The sequence below is a fragment of the Canis lupus genome, chromosome 14 (assembly GCF_011100685.1).
Source record: "Canis lupus familiaris isolate Mischka breed German Shepherd chromosome 14, alternate assembly UU_Cfam_GSD_1.0, whole genome shotgun sequence".
NCBI classification, from domain to species: domain Eukaryota; kingdom Metazoa; phylum Chordata; class Mammalia; order Carnivora; family Canidae; genus Canis; species Canis lupus.
Window position 1 is genome coordinate 12,184,010 of NC_049235.1, and position 19,538 is coordinate 12,203,547.

Here is a 19,538-nt window from a genome sequence, read left to right on the forward strand (position 1 = left end):
CCTAAATGATGAATCACTAAATGGGACACCTGAAATCAATATTACACTGTATAGTAACTAACTGGAATTTAAGTAAAAACAAGAAACTTAAAAAAAAATAAGTTTACTTAAAAAATAAAGACAGTTGACACATCATACAGTGATGAGCTGAGGTTTTCACTAACAAAGAAACAGATATCACTCAATCATGCCAGAAGAAATATTAAACTTTATTTTATTTCTATACATTTCACAGAAAGATTGTAAAATTGTCATATGAAGAGAATCTCAATGAGTATAAGGCAAAAATTACAGAGAAAAATAATCATTATAACTGTAAAATTATAATTGTAGACAAGTAAGTACTATTTATGTTTTAAAGTTTTTGTGACATTTAAGTACTTATTAGCTTTTTAAAAATTTGTAATTAGTAGTCTTTCATTTTCCCATTCTGAAAAAAAAAACATTCATTTCATGCCTAATTTTGTACTAATTTTGTTTTTGAAATGAGATCCCTCAAACTGCATAAGTTTTCAGGTCCTACAATACAAGAATCTGTTCCAAATGTTGGGTAAAAGAATTGATCCCCGAAGTCCAGTATTTCACAACATTGTTTCTATTAGCACATTGAGATGGTAATTTTTCATTATGGGTGAAACTTCACTACAGTATATATGGCATTCCCCACTCCTGCATACACCTCAGACAATAGATGCCTGTTACAAGTCCCCTCCATCCGCTCCAGGCCATCCACTCCTGTGGTCAAGGTGGCAGCTAAAATGACTCCACAGATTTCCAAAAGCCCTATCTGAGAATCAAACCAGAAAAGATAGATAATTTTTACCTATGGTTCCTCTAGGGCAGCAGTTATAGATATTGATACTCATTGGTTTTGTATATGAGTATACATAGTGAATAGAGTATTAGTTATTATAGAACATGGCTTCAGAGGTCCCACTTACAATTTTTGTCTGACAATGAAGAAGAGATTCCTTAGATCATGAATTCACAAACTATGACCTGTGGAACTCAGTCTTGTGGTTTGTTTTGTAAGGCCACGAAGTTTAGTATGGTTTTTACATTAGAAGATTGCACAAGCAAACAAATTTTAAAAATATGCAATAGATACTATGTGTAGTGTGCACAGACTGAAGTGTTTGCTATCTGGCTCTGTAGAGAAAAATTTGTCTTTCCTCCTTGAGATTATGCCACAATCATCAAAAACAGGTCAACTGCCCACTCACAACTTTCTCTTAACAAGGCTTATCTTTGTGGCTATTATAGCAGCACAGCCTGGCTGTCCATATGGCTGGGACTTAAGTCAAGAAAATAGTGAGAAAAGTTTAAAGAGGGAAAGGTGAGTGAGGATAGGGAAGGAGATTAGGAGAAAAATAAGAGTTTAAATATTTTTTCCTATTATTGTCAACCTGTATTCATTATTGATTTGCTACAGATCAGTGAATATTTCATCAGAGCACATTCTTATTTTGGCTTCCTCAACCCCATAAAAAAACTTTTTATGAGCAGATTATTCTGATGGTGCCTTTTTAGTGGTAGCTCCTACTTTTAGATCTGGAGGTAATTTTTCTGAGATTTATAATAAATTCTTTTGCTGGTTTTCAAAAGGTGTTACATGGAGTTGTATAATTACACTTAGATATCTCTGGGACTGCTTTGTGAGGAGAGGAAAGCCAAGGAGATGGGACTTTAGACCTTTGTGTCTATTTCATACATATTCACTCCACTTACACACTTCTTATATCTGTTGTAATAAAATTTTAATTCAACTCAATAGCCAAAAAACAAGCAATCATGTTAAAAATGGGCACAGGAACTAGATAGACTATTTTCCAAAGAAGATGTATAGATAATAACATGTATGTGAAAAGGTGCTCAACCATTATCATTGAGGAAATGCAGATCAAAACTACAATGAATATCACCTCACACTTGTTAGAATGGAGAGTATCAAAAAGACAAGAGATAACAGGCTGATGAAGATGTGGAAAAAAGGCAACCTTTTTTTTTTTTTTTTTAAGGCAACACTTTTGTACAGTTGGGGGGAATGTAAATAATTGCAGGCATATGGAAACAGTATGGAAACATTAAAGATAGAACTACTGTATAATCCAGCAACTCACTTCTGGGCATATATTCAAAGGAAATGGAAACAAAATAGGATCTTGAAGAGCTATGGGGACTATCATGTCAATTGCAGCATTGTTGACAATGATCAAGGTATGGAAACACTTGCGTCTATCAACAGATGAATGGCTAAAGAAAATGGATATATATGTGAAGTGGAATATTATTCAGCCATGGGAAAGAGGGGGAATCTTGCCATTTGTAACACATGGATGGAACTTGAGGGCATTATGCTAAGTGAAATAAATCAGACAGAGGAAGACAAATACTGTGTGGTACTGCTTGTATTTGGACCTTAATAAAAAGGAAGAAGAAAGGAGAGAAGGAATGGAGGGAGGGAGGGAGGAAGGAAGGAAGGAAAGATAAGAGTTAAACTCATAGAAACATAGAAAAGTGGTTGCCAGGGGCTGAGGATGGGAAAAATAGAAGTTGGTAAACGAATACATCCTTTCTGCTATAAGATTAATGAGGTCTGAAGATTTAATGTGAAACATGGTGACTATAGTGGATAACACTATTTTATATAATTAAAATTTACAAAGAGATTAGATCTTCTCAAATAAATAAATAAATAAATAAATAAATAAATAATGTGTTAGTTAACTACATGATGGGAATCCTTTCACAAAGTGTGTGTGTGTGTGTGTGTGTGTGTATGTGTGAAATCACCACAATGTACACTTTAAATATCTTATAATTTTGTCAATTATATCTCAATAAAGCTGCAAAAATTGATAGTAAAAAATGTTTCAATGAGTAAAACCTTGAAAGAGCTGCTAATTCAATCCAATTATTTTTCCTTTGATGCCATTAACATTTTCTGAACAAACTTCAGATTTTTGCAGTTTATTTCATTCCCTAGGATGGTTTCTTCAATCCTTAGAATTGATTTAGAATTGGCACAAGGTAAAACAGAAACAATGAGGGAATACTAAAATGCAAAACTAACTTTCTTTCTTTCTCTATTTTTTCACAAGTTTCTAATAGGTTAAAAAAAAAAGCTCCTTGTAAAATATACTTCACACTCCACTTATTTGATACTGCCTAAATAAAATTAGAGAAATGTTCAGTGAAGGTTAAGGTGTCAGAGAAAATTACTTTTGTGCAATGGAGTAAAAGCTATTCTTATATTACAAAATGACTTTATGTGGGGTCGTTATAATTAATACTTGCCTGAAAATAAATTGCACACTGTTTTGAGATAATATTTGAGAGATAAGTACAACAGGACATGGGAATGTGAGAGATCATACCTTAGATTGTGAGCAATGAACCTACAGGGAGAAAAAGTTTTAATTGCAGAGAAGGTTTGGAGCTAAGAAGGCCTACTCATTTGGAGTCATCCAGTCTGGCACAGAGAGGAATCTCATATCCTTGTGTACCACCATCGTGGACTTGGAGGGGGAAAAAGGATTGTTTCAGAGGAAATTAGGAGATGATGGCAGCCCAACAATTGTGTCATAGGATTGTGAGGTCACAGGTAACAATGGTTCTGTGCCATTCTTCAGTTTCATTCCATTTCCTCAATCCCATCTAAAGTATACACACATACAAAGTCATTCATGTGCCCAATCCCCAATCCCAGCACACTTAGTACCCTTGAGAGGGAAGAGGCATGTTGTAAAAAATATATATCTATATAAAAAAAAAACTTAGGAAGCAAATAACTATCTTCCATTTGTGCCTCTGCCAGTTTTTAGCTATCATATACAGGATTATTGGGGAGAATCTATACATTTTCTATACATTTTCTCATTAAGAAATTGAGATATCAAACCATACTGCCTTCACTGAAATTCAGCTGTGAAATTCACAGCTGGCTCTTAACTTGACCAACTTGCTTGAGTTCTTTAAGTCTCTCTCTCTCTTTCTCTCTCTCTCTCTCTCACTCTCTCTCTCTCCTTTTCTCTCATTTCCCTAAGTAGATAATGACAGTTGTAGTTGCTTCATAGGGTACTTATGAAGGTTAAATTACATAAAGCATTTATTTATTTTTTTTTTTTAATTTTATTTATTTATGATAGTCAGAGAGAGAGAGAGAGAGAGAGAGAGAGGCAGAGACACAGGCAGAGGGAGAAGCAGGCTTCATGCAGGGAGCCTGATGTGGGATTCGATCCTGGGTCTCCAGGATCGCGCCCTGGGCCAAAGGCAGGCGCCAAACCGCTGCGCCACCCAGGGATCCCTACATAAAGCATTTAAAGCAATGCTTGGCCTATACTAGTTAACCAATAAATGTTATTACTCTGGGGCCCTGGGTGGCTGAGTCAGTTAAATGTCTGACTTTGGCTCAGGTCATGATCTTGTGATCCTGGGATCAAGCCCCACATCAAGTCCTGCATCAGGCTCAGCACTCAGTGGGGAGTCTGCTTGTCCCTCCGCCTGCCCCCATGGTCATGCTCTCTCTCTCCTTATAATAAATAAACAAAATCTTTTTAAAAAGTTATTATTATATAACTATATATTCTTATTGTCATATTTTCTTTAAATATAAAATGGAGATAATTATAATACATTTGAAGCTTATGAATAAATGAGATATATAAAAGTCATCAATCATTTTATTAGATATCTAAAAACTAATTAGGACTTCTTAATTTTCTAGAGGGTTCTATATCCAATACTTCAAAGGATTATTAAAAATGCCATCGAGTAAAAGTCCTTAAATTGCATTGTTGAGTTCTGGAAATGAGATTTTTTTTTTCAATCTTAAACTTTGCTTTATGTACTCTGTTTCAAACTCTATTTATCCCAAGGTCTGAGGACTTTTAGATAAAAGAAGAATCTATCTAATCTATTAGTAGTATTTATTAGGCACTGTCTGCCTTCTTATCTGGAACATGGTAAAGAGTAAATTTATTATTCCACAGATTTTTGAAACCTTTGAAATTACTGCAATGCATGAGATGAACCATTATAAGCAAGGAAAGAAAGTGTTAGATGTATGCAGAAAAGAAAATAGAAACCCATAGAATGTCAAGGCTATTATTAATGCAACCCTTGCCTTTTAATAGAAAAGCAATTAAATCATAGTTTTTCATTCCTTTACTGTATTCAAATTCTTAGGTGAGACACTTTCCATGATCATTCTTAGTGATCCATGATCAGAAAGTTTCATAATTTTCAGATGTTTGAAAAACATTTTCTTTTATTCACTTTCCTTTAGAGATAATCAATATTCGGTCATGCTTTTTTAGCAAGAATTTTGTATTTGTCGATTGAATCATACTCATTTTTATAGCTTTAAGATTTTATCTTCTAAATCCTCCAAGTTTTTAAACTTCTTTATTGTCTATGGATGCTGAAGATGAGTTACTAAAGATCTAGAGATTGTCATAAATAATGTAGAATAAGTGACTTAAAGATATATTCTCTCTCATCAATTTATAGCACTTGCATATCTTAAATTTAAATTCTCTATTAGCTAAGTGTGTTTGTTTGCCAATCATAGAAAACTACTGTGATTTAGATAAAAAATGCATTGGTTGGGAGAATGAACAGGCCATTATAGACAAGATGACAAGAACTACTAGGTAAAACAGGAACTAATTAATACTCCTTGGAACCCTATAACAGAAAGAGGTGGGAGAGCAGGAATATGATTAAATTCAAATTAAGCCCAATTCTCTTTTCTCTCAAGTTTCAGATTTCATGGAGTGATGTTCTTTTTGTACTAGTTTGGAGTGAATGTTTCTAGTTCCAGATTAATCAAGCCAGTAAGGAAAATCTCTTGCTCTGGGCTCCTAAAAGAGAGTTATATAACATGGTAGGAGTGCTATCTTATCACTTTTGCCACATTCTCTAACATGAAAGCAACTAAAAGGGCCTGCCTGCACCGAATGGGAAGGAATCAAAGGTATAGACACCAGGAGGAAACTGTTGGGGGCCACATAAGATCTGTTCACCACATATCAATTGGAAATATTCTCCCAGATGGTAGCTTGTATTTTGATTTATTTAATGATATCTTTTGAGTATAAAAATACTCATTTTAAAGAAGTCCAAATTATTTTTTTGTCCCTTTTTAAGGTTTGTACTTTTGATATTATATCTAAGAAATCTTTACCATCCCAAGGTCATGATGGTTTTATCCTTTCCACTCCTTCTGGCAGTTTTAGTATTTTTAGCTCTTATATTCAGGTCAATGATCTGTTTTGAGTCACTTTGTGTACAGTGTGAGGAAAGTATTTAAGTTCATATTATTGCATTTGGATATAAAGATGGTCCCAGAACAATTTATTGAAAAGATTCTCCCCAATTGGATTTTTCTTAGCACTTTGTCAAAAGTCAATTGACCATAAGTGTAATGGTTTATTTTGAACTCTTAACTTTGTTCTATCCATCTGGTGTTTTTATTACTGTAGTTTTATGGTAAGTTTTGAAATCTGGTAGTAGAAATCCTCCAATTTGTTCTTCTTTAAATAAATTTTTTGACTATTCTAGGTCCTTTGCATTTCTATATATATTTTAGGATTAGCTAACAAATTTGTATAAAACTTGCTGCTGGAACTTTGATAGTGATTATGATGAATCTGTAGATCAGTTTTGGGATAACTGCTATCTTAACAGTATTGAGTCTTCCAAACCATGGACAACAGACAGTCTTTCTATTATTTATATCTTCTTGATATTCTCTCAGCAACATTTGATAGATTTTAGTGAATAAATATTGTATGCACTTTTATAATTTTATAAATAATATAATTTTATAAATAATATAATTTTATTAAGGTTGATGCTATGAAGATAAAATTATTTTATTGACTTTATTCTTGGATTGTTTGTTGCTAATACATATCAATATATTGAACTGTTTTGTTACCTATCTAGCTTATTAGTTCTAGCAATATTTTTGTGAATTCCTTATGATTTTCTACATATAAAATATCTTTCCTCTCCTCTCCTCCCCTTCCATCTCCCTCTCCCGTTTTCCTGCCTTCTCTCCCACTCATCTGTCCTTATTTTTATCTCTCTTTCTACCTCTTCTTTTCTTCCTTCCTCCCTCCCTCCCCACTCCTTCCTTCCTTCCTTCCTTCCTTCCTTCCTTCCTTCCTTCCTTCCTTCCTTCCTTCCTTCCTTCCTCCCTTCTTAGCTAGAATCCCCAGTACAATGTTAAATAGAAATGTCAAGAGTCAACATCTTTTCTTTGTCCCTAAATATAGTGGGAAAACATTCATTCACCATTTACTATGATATAAACTTCAAGTCTTTTAAAAATGACCATCATCAGGTTGAAGAAGTTCCCTGCTATTTCTAGTTAAATCTTGCCTTTTAGCATGAAAATATAGAAAATTTTTTCAAATGCTTTTTCTGAGTCTATTTAAAGAATCATGTATTTTTTATCGCTTGTTCTATTCCTGACATTGATGCACCCCTGATAATTCCTGATAGAAATTGCAGTTGGTCATGATCTATAATTCTTTTCATGTGTTGCTGGATTCAATTGGCTAATATATGATTGAGAATTTTTGCATCTGGGGGCACCTGGGTGGCTCATTTGGTTGAGTGACCAACTCTTGGTTTCAGCTCAGGTCATGATCACACAGTGGAAGATGGAGCCCTGCCTTGGGCTTCTCACTCAGCGATGAGTCTGCTTGAGATTTTTGCTCTGCCCCTTCCCCCTCAAAAATAAATATTTTTTTAAAAGAATTTTGCAACTGTTCTCATGAGGACTATTGATCTATAGTTTTCTTACTTGCAATATCTTTGTCTTTTTTATAATGATAAGAATGGCCTCAAAGAAGGAGTTAAATGTTCACTTGTTCTATGCTTTCTGAAAGAGTTTTTGAAATACCAATATTACTTCTTTTAAAAGAAAAACATGGAAGTTTATTGCAGAACACTTGGACAGTACAGATAAATGGAAATGTTTACGTGTCATTTTGAGAATCATCATGATCTGAATTGAAAACCACTTCAAGCAAGATTTTTACCCATTGTGATACTTAATTTTGTTTCTTCTTTTGATTTTCTTCTTTCTCTTTTTCAATTTCAGCAACGTATTTCCTCAAGATTTTTAAACCCAGTATTACTTCTTTAAACATTTCATAGAATTCTCTAGTGAAGCTGTCTGGTTTGGGATTTCTCTTTGTGGGAAGATTTTAAATAACTAATTTTTTACTCACAATATTATTCAAAATTTTCATTTGTTACTCAATTTTATTATGTTTTCACCTACTTCGTCCATTTCATCTCAGTTATTTAACTAGTTGGCATAATGTTGTTCATATCATGTCATTATAATCCTTTAAATTTCAATAGGGTTAGTAGTGATTTCCTCTTCTTAATTTCTGTTTTTGATCATTTGTATCTGCTTTCCTATTTTCTGGTTTACAGGGCTAAATATTTGACAATCTTCTGGATTAATTGCAAAGAACATTTTTTTTTGGTGTACTAATTTCTCTCTATTGTTTTCTGTTTTCTATTTTATTAAATTCTGCTCTCATCTTTACTTTTCCATTTTTCCTGCTTACTTTGAAATTTGTTTTTTTCCCCCTATTTTCTTCTAGTAAGCTTATTTTATTGATTTGAGACCTTTTTTTATTGACAGATTACAGCTACAAATTTCCAAGTGGTGAATTAGCTGCATCTAATAAATTTTAATATGTTGTATTTCCATTCTCACACAGATAAAATATATTTTAATTTCTTTTATCATTTCCTTTTGTACTTATGGGTTATGTAGGAGTGTGTTTAATTTCTAAATATTCCAGATGTCTAATTTAATTCCATTGTGGTTTGAAAACACACCTTGTATGAATTAAAGTTTTTTGTATTTACTGAGGTTATTTTTTGAGGTATAGAATGTGGTTTCTCCTACAATATGTTCCCATCTATGTTTGAATACATTTTCTATAGTCACTGAGTGGACTTTTCTAAAGAAGTCAGGCCAAATTGGTCAATAATATCACTGAGGTCTCTTATTTCCTCACTAATTTTCTATCAGGTTGCTCTATCATTTCCTGAAAGTAGTATACTGAAATCTGTAACTATGTTTTTTGAATTGTCTATTTCTTTTTTATATCAGTTTTGGCTTTATAGTTTGTTCTATTATTAAATGCATATACATTTAAAGTTATGCTTTTCTTATGTATTAACCATTTTATCATTTTTTTAGAATATTTTTTGTTTTAAGAAATATTTTGTCTGATATTAATATAACCATTAATCTCTCTTATGGGTACTCTTCACATAGTTAGTTTTTCACCCTTTTCTTCTTCTTTTTTTAAAAAAATTTATTTATTTATTCATGACACAGGCAGAGGGAGAAGCAGGCTTCATGCAGGGGGCCTGATGTGGGACTCGATCTCGGGTCTCCAGAATCACACCCTGGGCGGAAGACAGGTGCCAAACCGCTGAGCCACCCAGGGATCTCCCCACCCTTTTATTTTCAATGTGTTCTGTCTTTGTAGCTAAGTAGTATTTGTCCTAGATAGCATATAGTGGACTCTTCGTTTTTTATCAAGTTTGTTGATGTCTCCTTTAAATGGAGAGGTTAGTCCATCACTCTTAAAATCATTACTATTACAGTTAGACTTCATTTTTCTCTTTGCTTTTTATTTTATTCATGCCTTTTTTGTTCCCTTCTTCCTCTGTCTGATTTTGTGTCTAAAAAATGTTTCTGTCTGCCATTTTATTGATGACTAACTACCTTTTCTATTCTCTTTGTTGTTGCTTAAGAGATTAAAAATTGATCTTAACATATCATACTCTATTTCAGACTACTGATATAATTTTGATAAAAATGGGATGCCTGGGGGGCTTAGGGTTGAGCATCTGCCTTTGGCTCAGGGTGTAATCCCAGAGTCCTGGGAATGAGTCCCACATTGGGCTCCCCACAGGGAATCTGCTTCTTCCTCTACTTATGTCTCTGCCTCTCTCTCTCTCTCTCTCTCTATCATGAATAAATAAAACCTTAAAAAATAATTTTGATAAAATTTACAAGTTTGTTTCAGTTTATTTTCTTCCCCTCTCTTTGTGCTTTATTGTATATGCATCTTATATGTTTAAACCTCACATTAGAATTTTACACTTATTGTTCTATGTAAGCTTATAATAGACTGATGAAACAGGTGAGAAATATATGTATAGAGTCTTTTATACTTATCCTATATTTGCCATATCCGACATTCTTCACTTTTACTTATGAATTCAAGTTATTTTCTGGTATCACTTGTTTTTTCTTTTTTTTTTTTTAGCCTGAAGGACATCTCTTAATGTTTCTTGTAAGAAAGTTTTGATAGTAACAAATTATCTCAGTTTATTTATCTGTTATTGTTCCTTAAAATTTAAAGATAAATATATTTTCTTTCCACTTTTTTTTAAGATTTATTTATTTATTTATTCATGAGAGACAGAGAGAGAAAGAGAGACAAAGACACAGGCAAAGGGAGAAGCAGGCTCCATGCAGGGAGCCCAACGTGGGAGTGGATCCTGGGACTCCAGGATCATGCCTTAGGCCGAAGGCCCGCACTAAACCACTGAGCCACCAGGGATCCCCATCTTTCCACTCTTTAAAAAAGCTTTTTCACTGCCTTTGTGCCTCCATTTTTTTAAAATAAAAAGTCAATCATTAATTGTATTTTTGTTCTTTTCTACATGATGAGTTGTTTTTTTCTTCCTGTTTCCAAGATTTGCTTTTTTTCTTTAGATTTTATTACCTTGACTATGATGTGTATCTGTGTGAATCTCTTGCCTATTTTATATTCTTTTATTTTTTTTTTTCAATTTTATATTCTTATGTTTATTTTTAAGTCTGGCTTCCTAGGATTTTCCCTGTGTTTGCACATCCTATGTTCAGCCAAAAGTTGACAGACGCCGTGCTCAAACCCTACAAGTCAACAAGGCTTATACTCTCTGAAGATGGATCTTTATGAGTACTGTGGAGTGCATTCAAACTCCTGGACATTTTTGAATCTTTCCCTTATTTGTAATTTCTGCCAAGTGGTCTCACATTTCTCTTTCTTTCTTTTTCTTTCTTTTCTTTTTTTTTTTTAAAGATTTTATATATTCATGAGAGAGAGACACACAAGACAGGCAGAGACACAGGCAGAGGGAGAAGCAGGCTTCATGCAGGGAGCCCAATGTGGGACTCAATCCCGGGACCAGGATCATGCCCTTGGACTGAAGGCAGGCACTAAACCGCTGAGCCACCCAGGGATCCCCAACATTTCTTCTTTCTTTACCCTTCTACCTCTCATCTCCCCAACACACACTCTCTGTGTTATTGAACCACATATATTGATTCACACAGACAGAGCTGAGGGTGAAGTGTGGCAATGGTCCTCACCAAGAACACTACAGAATCACCCTGTTTCTATGAAAACTCTAGTGATTTTCAAAAATAAATGCTTCTTTGTATGTTTTTGGTTCAGAATGCTGAAATAATTGGTTTTGACAATATTATTTATCTTCCTAGTCGTTCTCTCAGGAAAGGACTGTCCACCTTTTCATACCATTAGGTGGAAGTGCTATACACTCAAGTAGTTAAAAATCTAATAGAACTGTTTCAAATCAAATTAAACTAATTAAATTCTAATTAACAAACTGAGGTCTATGACTCTACTAATTCTTTTCTACTCTACTCTAAAAGAATGTGAGCAACAGTGAAATCAGGAAACCCAAGGGAAGCTTATGAATAGTGAATATGAAATGCCAACAAGGTGGTCCTATCATGGCAGACATTTTTCTCACAGAGGTAATTTGGCTCATAAAAACAATGTAGATAGTTTTATTATTGTTAAAAATATTTTAATTATATTTTCTAGCTATTTCTTACTGGTATATAAGTATATAATTGGTTGTTATATATTAACTTTTTGTTATATATTGACTCCCTTATGTAGACACTCTAACTCAAAATTCAGCCACTGAATTCAATAAATGCCCTCAGAGTATTGATGATTTCAGGGCTCACTTAACACCATTGTTTTCAGCTTCCTTTTCATTTTCAGCTTCTGGGGATTTCCCTATTTCCCTCAACATCTTGCAAGGTCAGCTATGCATTTAGAAATAGCATTTCTGTGTATTTTACACCAGTAGTTTTTTTTTTTCTTTCTTTTTTCCTGGATGTATAGTCAGCACTGTTACTGGAAATAGAAGTTGCAATAGAGCTTTTCAACAAAAAATAGGAAGTTTTATTTTGAATCTGTAAATACAACTACTTTAAGAAGTCTTTGTAAGCCCCCTCTTAAAATTATAGACAGTATCAGAAAGAAAATATAAAATATCATTAAAAACTTTCATATCACTTTTTAAAAAAGATTTTATTTATTTATTCATGAGAGACACAGAGAGAGAGGCAGAGTCATAGGCAGAGGGAAAGCAGGCTCCCTATGGGGAGCCTGATATGGGACTCAATCCCAGGATCTTGGGATAATGCCGAGTCAAAGGCAGATGCTCAACCACTGAGCCACCCAGGTGCCCTAATATATCACTTCTGATGTAAGCAGGGCTCTTATTTCATACAACTGAATTTTTTTTTAATCTAGGAATTATTCAGAGATATTTCCTGACTGAGATAAGATTCTGCTGTGGGTGTAGGGTTTAATTCCCAAACATTTACCAATTGAGTTAGCAAGTGGGATCCATATTTAGACAGACAATAAAATAGTATTTGTCAGATGTAATGCTGAATACTTCAGAGATGATCAAACTATTATTTTTAAATTATACTTTACAATTTAAACATAAGTTTGGTATGCTAACTTATTGTCTGTGAATGGTTTAACAATCACAGATAAATGAAATGTGGAGCTCTCAAAGCAAAACTTCACTTTTTTTTTTTCACTGTCCATCCATGGTTCTTCGTAGAATAAATGCTTTACACAGGTACTCTGAGTCATTCCAACTATCATTTTTTTTAAATAAGAGCTCTCAAAACCTGTCATGTAAACAATTATGATAACTTTCTAAATAGCCTTGAAACACTTGAAAATGTCATCAACACTAGGCTATCTGGAAGGTATTTTTTCCTATTCATTATCTCTGTAAGACATTTTTGTTGTTAAAATTATATGTACCAGCACATTTGATTGATACTGGGTTAAATCAATGCTAAAAGTTTCTCTTACCTCAGAGATTATCAGATTATTCAGTAGGCTAGTTTGCATGGTTAGAGAATATAGAGAAACATATTTAACTCTAGAGACTGTGTTTGCAGAGTTTCTGTCTCTTTACCCTGGACCGTTTTTCCATGCAGCACATCTTGAGAAATACCTTTTTTTTTCCCTTTTACTCTCATCCAAATCTCATCATATTACTCTTCTGATTAGTAATTATCAATAGACTCCTCTTCCTAAAAACATGAGATAAGGTCATTTATACATTGTCCAAACTACTTGGCCAGCATAATTTCTACCCCTCACTTCTTGCCGCCATACCTCATATATTAGTCATATATTAGATACACCAAAAGTTTATTTTTTCCCCAAATATTGCTCTCTCACTACTATTTGCTTTTGAACATAGAGTTTTCTCTGTTGGATAATCTGCTATTTTATTCCTGCCAAACTTCTATATTTTAAGTATCCCTCAAATATTATCTGTCTTTTAAAAGTTATCTTACATAACCAGACAGTTATGCTCCTACTCTTTTGGACTCTCAGAGTATGGTGTATAAGGATATGTTAAATATATGCATATGTATGTATGTATGGTACATATGTATATATTAAAACAGGTATCATGTTGGCAGTGATTATTTTCCCTTACAATGTGAATTTCAATATAGTAACTGCTTAGTCATCATTTCATAAAAGGATGATAGAAATGGGATTGTCTCTCAGTTTTAGCTGAGATCCTAAAATAGCAGTTACTGAATATTTTTATATTCCAAGACTCTGGTAAGCAACCAATATTGAATTTGCATAGGAGATGGATAAAAATGGGTTTTGTAACTATTACTTATTTTCTGGCTATGAAATTAATGGTTCAAAAAGGCATTTGGAGCTGGGGATATTTTATTGCAAAGAATTTTGTCTTGAATAACAGCCCATATTCCAATAGGGAAAAGTTACTTTTTTTCATCTTAAATGTGGCCAGAGCAGCTTTAAGGAGATCACTTGAAGAGTTTGATATATGTCCTCTGGCATTTGAGGGCTACTCTAAACTGATACATACATAGAAAATAAAAGGGTGTGAGTGGGACAGAAATTACATGTGACAACAGAATGGAGAGTTGTACTTAGACAAGTAATGACATTTCTGTAAATGTGGACATAGATTTGAAAGTGTGTTTCCCAAAGATCAAACATGGCCATGTGAGGAAAAGAAGAGAGAACTTGTCCGTAACTGTCTTAAATGATTCTGATGTAGAAGATTTCTTAGATCTTGAGTCCTCATAGAGACCCTCTGAGTCTAAGTGAACTGTCCTGACAAGGGAGCCACAGGAGAATAACAAATGAAGAACTGTACAGTAGAGTTCTTTGCCTACTATGAAGTGCACGAGGTAAGTGGTGACAAGCAATCTGAAGATGTCTGCAAAGAGCCCACAAAACACTCTGAAAGGGAAATGGTATTTTTCAGCTTCTGCCACAGCCAGAGGAAATCAATGTTAGTTTAAACAATACCTGGTTTCTCACTCCTCTCTTACCTAGGCAGATGCCACAAGAAGACTGGTATAAAAAGTCTAATTGAGAGAATAAAGCAGCAGCCAGTCATGACCCCCTTTTACCACTACTAAAAAAGTAGAGCAGGAGAAAAATACTGCATTCAAGTAAAGTTTGCAGATTTTACTGTTCCTGTAATGTGATTATACTTGTGATTAGAAGTGACAGGAGGAATTTTTATCATCTGAGCATGACTGCATAAATCATAGAACTTGCCCTAGATTTTATCTAAGGGTCAGGAAAAAATGGGATAGAGGAAAGGAAAGAGAAAATAATAATGTTAGTTTCTATCCACACCCTTCTGATTGATTTATAATGGTATTTCTGTAATGCTAGCACCCAGCATAAATTATGACATGTAATAGTCACTTGAGAAATTATTTATTGATTGAATGTGTTATTCTGTTTTACAAAATGTAAACCAAGTTTCTATTATAACAATAGAAGTCATTTTAAAATTAAGAAGATATTATTTGGGTATACTAAATAAGAAGGAACAGGAGTCCATTAGAATAATCTCTGTGAATCAGAAATGGAAGTTATTTCTGCATCTAGAAATCAATATATCAATATAGTTGGAAACTATACCTGCCCATTTAAAAGTGGTGCTAGGTGTTATGAATATAAAACAATGGATTATACATAGTCTTGACTTAAGATAAGAAAGAGATACTTAGATAAATAAATTTTAAAGATATAGGTTTGGTTTTTGATATGCATTGTATTTATTGTAGACACAAAAGTGGAAGTGATCAATTCTATGTTGTTAGTATGTCAAAAGATGCTTTGTAGGATTAGTTATGTCTCAACTAGGTCTGAAAAGAGAAATAAGAATATGGAAAATGTAAAGTAAAATGCTTAAAATAATATTTGAAGTTAAAAATCTAATACAGAGCTACCTTGCCCTTCTCATTCAAAACCAGGTACTCATGATGATATGCAGTCGTGAGAGAGATGAACTAGAACCCAATCTGTCTACCCACAGGCCCTTATAAAGCCCTGGCACAGAATAGAGGGGGAAAAGCAATCAAGAGAATGTGTAACCACCATCTAATCCTTTCATGCACTATTGGACTAAATTCACACTATGTGGGTTGTACAAACATTTATTTTGTTTAAGGACATAAAGAAAAATTAATTTAAAAGATGAAGAGACTGTCTTTCTCCCAATGGATAGTCTTTCCTCCTTTATTTTTTTTTTTATTTTTTTTTTTCCTCCTTTATTGAATCTTAGTTGACCATAAAGTTCAGGGTCCACTTCTGGATTCTCTATTCTGTTCCACTGATCTATGTGTCTGTTTTTGTGCCAGTACCACACTGTCTTGATGACCACAGCTTTGTAGTACAACCTGAAATCTGGCATTGTGATGCCCCCAGATATGGTTTTCTTTTTTAAAATTCCCTTGGCTATTCGGGGTCTTTTCTGATTCCACACAAATCTTAAAATAATTTGTTCTAACTCTCTGAAGAAAGTCCATGGTATTTTGATAGGGATTGCATTAAACATGTATATTGCCCTGGGTAACATTGACATTTTCACAATATTAATTCTGCCAATCCATGAGCATGGAATATTTTTCCATCTCTTTGTGTCTTCCTCAATTTCTTTCAGAAGTGTTCTATAGTTTTGAGGGTATAGACCCTTTACATCTTTGGTTAGGTTTATTCCTAGGTATCTTATGCTTTTGGGTGCAATTGTAAATGGATTGACTCCTTAATTTCTCTTTCTTCAGTCTCATTGTTAGTGTATAGAAATGCCACTGATTTCTGGGCATTGATTTTGTATCCTGCCACGCTACCGAATTGCTGTAGGAGTTCTAGCAATCTTGGGGTGGAGACTTTTGGGTTTTCTATGTAGAGTATCATGTCATCGGCGAAGAGGGAGAGTTTGAAGACAGTCTCTTCAATAAATGGTGCTGGGAAAATTGGACATCCACATGCAGAAGAATGAAACTAGACCACTCCCTTTCACCATACACAAAGATAAACTCAAAATGGATGAAAGATCTAAAAGTGAGACAAGATTCCATCAAAATCCTAGAGAAGAACACAGGCAACACCCTTTTTGAACTCGGCCACAGTAACTTCTTGCAAGATACATCCATGAAGGCAAAAGAAACAAAAGCAAAAATGAACTATTGGGACTTCATCAAGATAAGAAGCTTTTGCACAGCAAAGGATACAGTCAACAAAACTCAAAGACAACCTACAGAATGGGAGAAGATATTTGCAAATGACATATCAGATAAAGGGCTAGTTTCCAAGATCTATAAAGAACTTATTAAACTCAACACCAAAGAAACAAACAATCCAATCATGAAATGGGCAAAAGACATGAAGAGAAATCTCACAGAGGAAGACATAGACATGGCCAACATGCATATGAGAAAATGCTCTGCATCACTTGCCATCAGGGAAATACAAATCAAAACCACAATGAGATACCACCTCACACCGGTGAGAATGGGGCAAACTAACAAGGCAGGAAACAACAAATGTTGGAGAGGATGTGGAGAAAAGGGAACCCTCATACACTGTTGGTGGGAATGTGAACTGGTGCAGCCACTCTGGAAAACTGTGTGGAGGTTCCTCAAAGAGTTAAAAATATACCTGCCCTACGACCCAGCAATTGCACTATTGGGGATTTACCCCAAAGATACAGATGCAGTGAAACGCCGGGACACCTGCACCCCGATGTTTATAGCAGCAATGGCCAGGATAGCCAAACTGTGGAAGGAGCCTCGGTGTCCAACGAAAGATGAATGGATAAAGAAGATGTGGTTTATGTATACAATGGAATATTACTCAGCTATTAGAAATGACAAATACCCACCATTTGCTTCAACGTGGATGGAACTGGAGGGTATTATGCTGAGTGAAGTAAGTCAGTCGGAGAAGGACAAACATTATATGTTCTCATTCATTTGGGGAATATAAATAATAGTGAAAGGGAATAAAGGGAAAAGGAGAAAAAATGAGTGGGAAATATCAGAAAGGGAGACAGAACGTAAAGACTGCTAACTCTGGGAAACGAACCAGGGGTGGTGGAAGGGGAGGAGGGCGGGGGGTGGGAGTGATTGGGTGACGGGCACTGGGGGTTATTCTGTATGTTAGTAAATTGAACACCAATAAAAAATTAAAAAAAAAAAAGATGAATAAAGAGCAGAAAAATATCAAAATGACACAATAGATTTGGAAAACACCAAAAAAACACTTCACTCTTTTATACATGAACATAACATGTGATTGATAATATTACTAAAATAATAATAATAATTAATAATAATAATATTACTAAAAAGTAAAAAATAAAACCCTCAGAGGATGGGTTAGGGGCTAACTATGAAAGAAAAATAAAGACCTAGTGTACAGGAAAAAATAGCTAAGAAAAGGCTATGTGGAACACAGTGAAGAAATACAAAACCATAGGAAATAGAAAAGATAAATTTAGAGATACTGTGGATAATATGAGGACTCATATAGGTTTAAATGGAGTTATAGAAAGAGAAGAAAGAAAAGATCATTTTATTATCCCACTCTTTCCACACCCCTCCCATCCCAAATAAGTGTTTTAGAGGTTGAGGAGGTAAGCAAAACTTTACAGTTCTAAGGTTACCAAAGTTAGAGTGTAAGACATGCCAAGGAGCTTGTCTTGTTAAACCCCATGCGTCGAAGTGTTGCATTCCAGGAGAGAGTGTATACTATTTGTAGAGAGGACAGCCCTGCTTCATATTATCTTAACTAGAGAATCAGATTAAGTTTATCTCTGTTTGCTAGCAGTTCTTAGTATCTACTGAACTAAGTTTTAAAAATTAAAAAAATAAAAGCTTTGAGATTTAAAGAGGGATGCTGTATTAAGAATTCTATTTACCGGGCAGCCCTGGTGGTACAGCGGTTTAGCGCCACCTGCCGCCCGGGGTGTGATCCTGGGGACCGGGATCGAGTCCCGCGTCGGGCTCCTGCGTGGAACCTGCTTCTCCCTCTGCCTGTGTCTCTGCCTCTCTCTCTCTCTCTCTCTCTCTCTCTGTGTTTCTATGAATAGATAAATAAATAAAATCTTAAAAAAATTCTATTTACCAATAAGATGAAAATTTTAATATGTGTGTACCTATAAAATAGCATCAAAATATATGAACTGGAAATTTACTAAACTAAAAAGACAGACAATCCAATAGCCCTTGAGCGTGATTTTATATAACCTTCTTATAACCTAAAATATTATTCATAAAATTATAAAAGTAATCTAATACATATGATTAACATAATTCTGTGCATACAAAACAATTCATTTAACTATAGAATGCACATTTTAAATGCACATATGGAATATTTATAAAATTGATAATATGTTGGGTCATTTAATAATCCTCACTAAAATTTAAATGATTGATATTAGAGAGAATATATTCTGTAGTCACAGTCCAATAAAGCTAGGGATCAATAATAAAGGTATAAACACTTATGTCTTTTGATGGCCATATCAAAAGTTGATGAGATTCTATAGCAAAAGCTCTTATTGTGAGGATAAATTTGCCTAGAAAGCTGCCATTATCTGTTACAGTTAAAAGAAGATGTACCTTCTGAGAAATCGAATCTACTGTTAGGTACCTCCAACAGATGTACCGAACATTTGCACTAATATATATGTATATTAGTATATAATATATTATATATATATATATATAGAGAGAGAGATAATTAATTAAGCTGTGTGGGAGTGACTCATTGCCTAAGGACTTACTATCTGAAAGTCTGTTCAGTCAAGTATAATCACTAACACATCACCATTGATGCTGGCTGTCAACTTAG

General features: G+C 34.2%; 1 long non-coding RNA gene across 1 annotated transcript in view; it reads right to left on the bottom strand.

The window, feature by feature from the left end:
* The window catches only part of LOC111098738, an 89,890-nt gene extending 86,331 nt beyond the window's left edge, over nucleotides 1-3,559 (bottom strand). The window contains exon 1 of the long non-coding RNA XR_005369161.1: nucleotides 3,378-3,559. This is a non-coding gene — a long non-coding RNA (uncharacterized LOC111098738). The remainder of the gene's footprint in view (nucleotides 1-3,377) is intronic.
* Nucleotides 3,560-19,538: the final 15,979 nt, after the last annotated feature.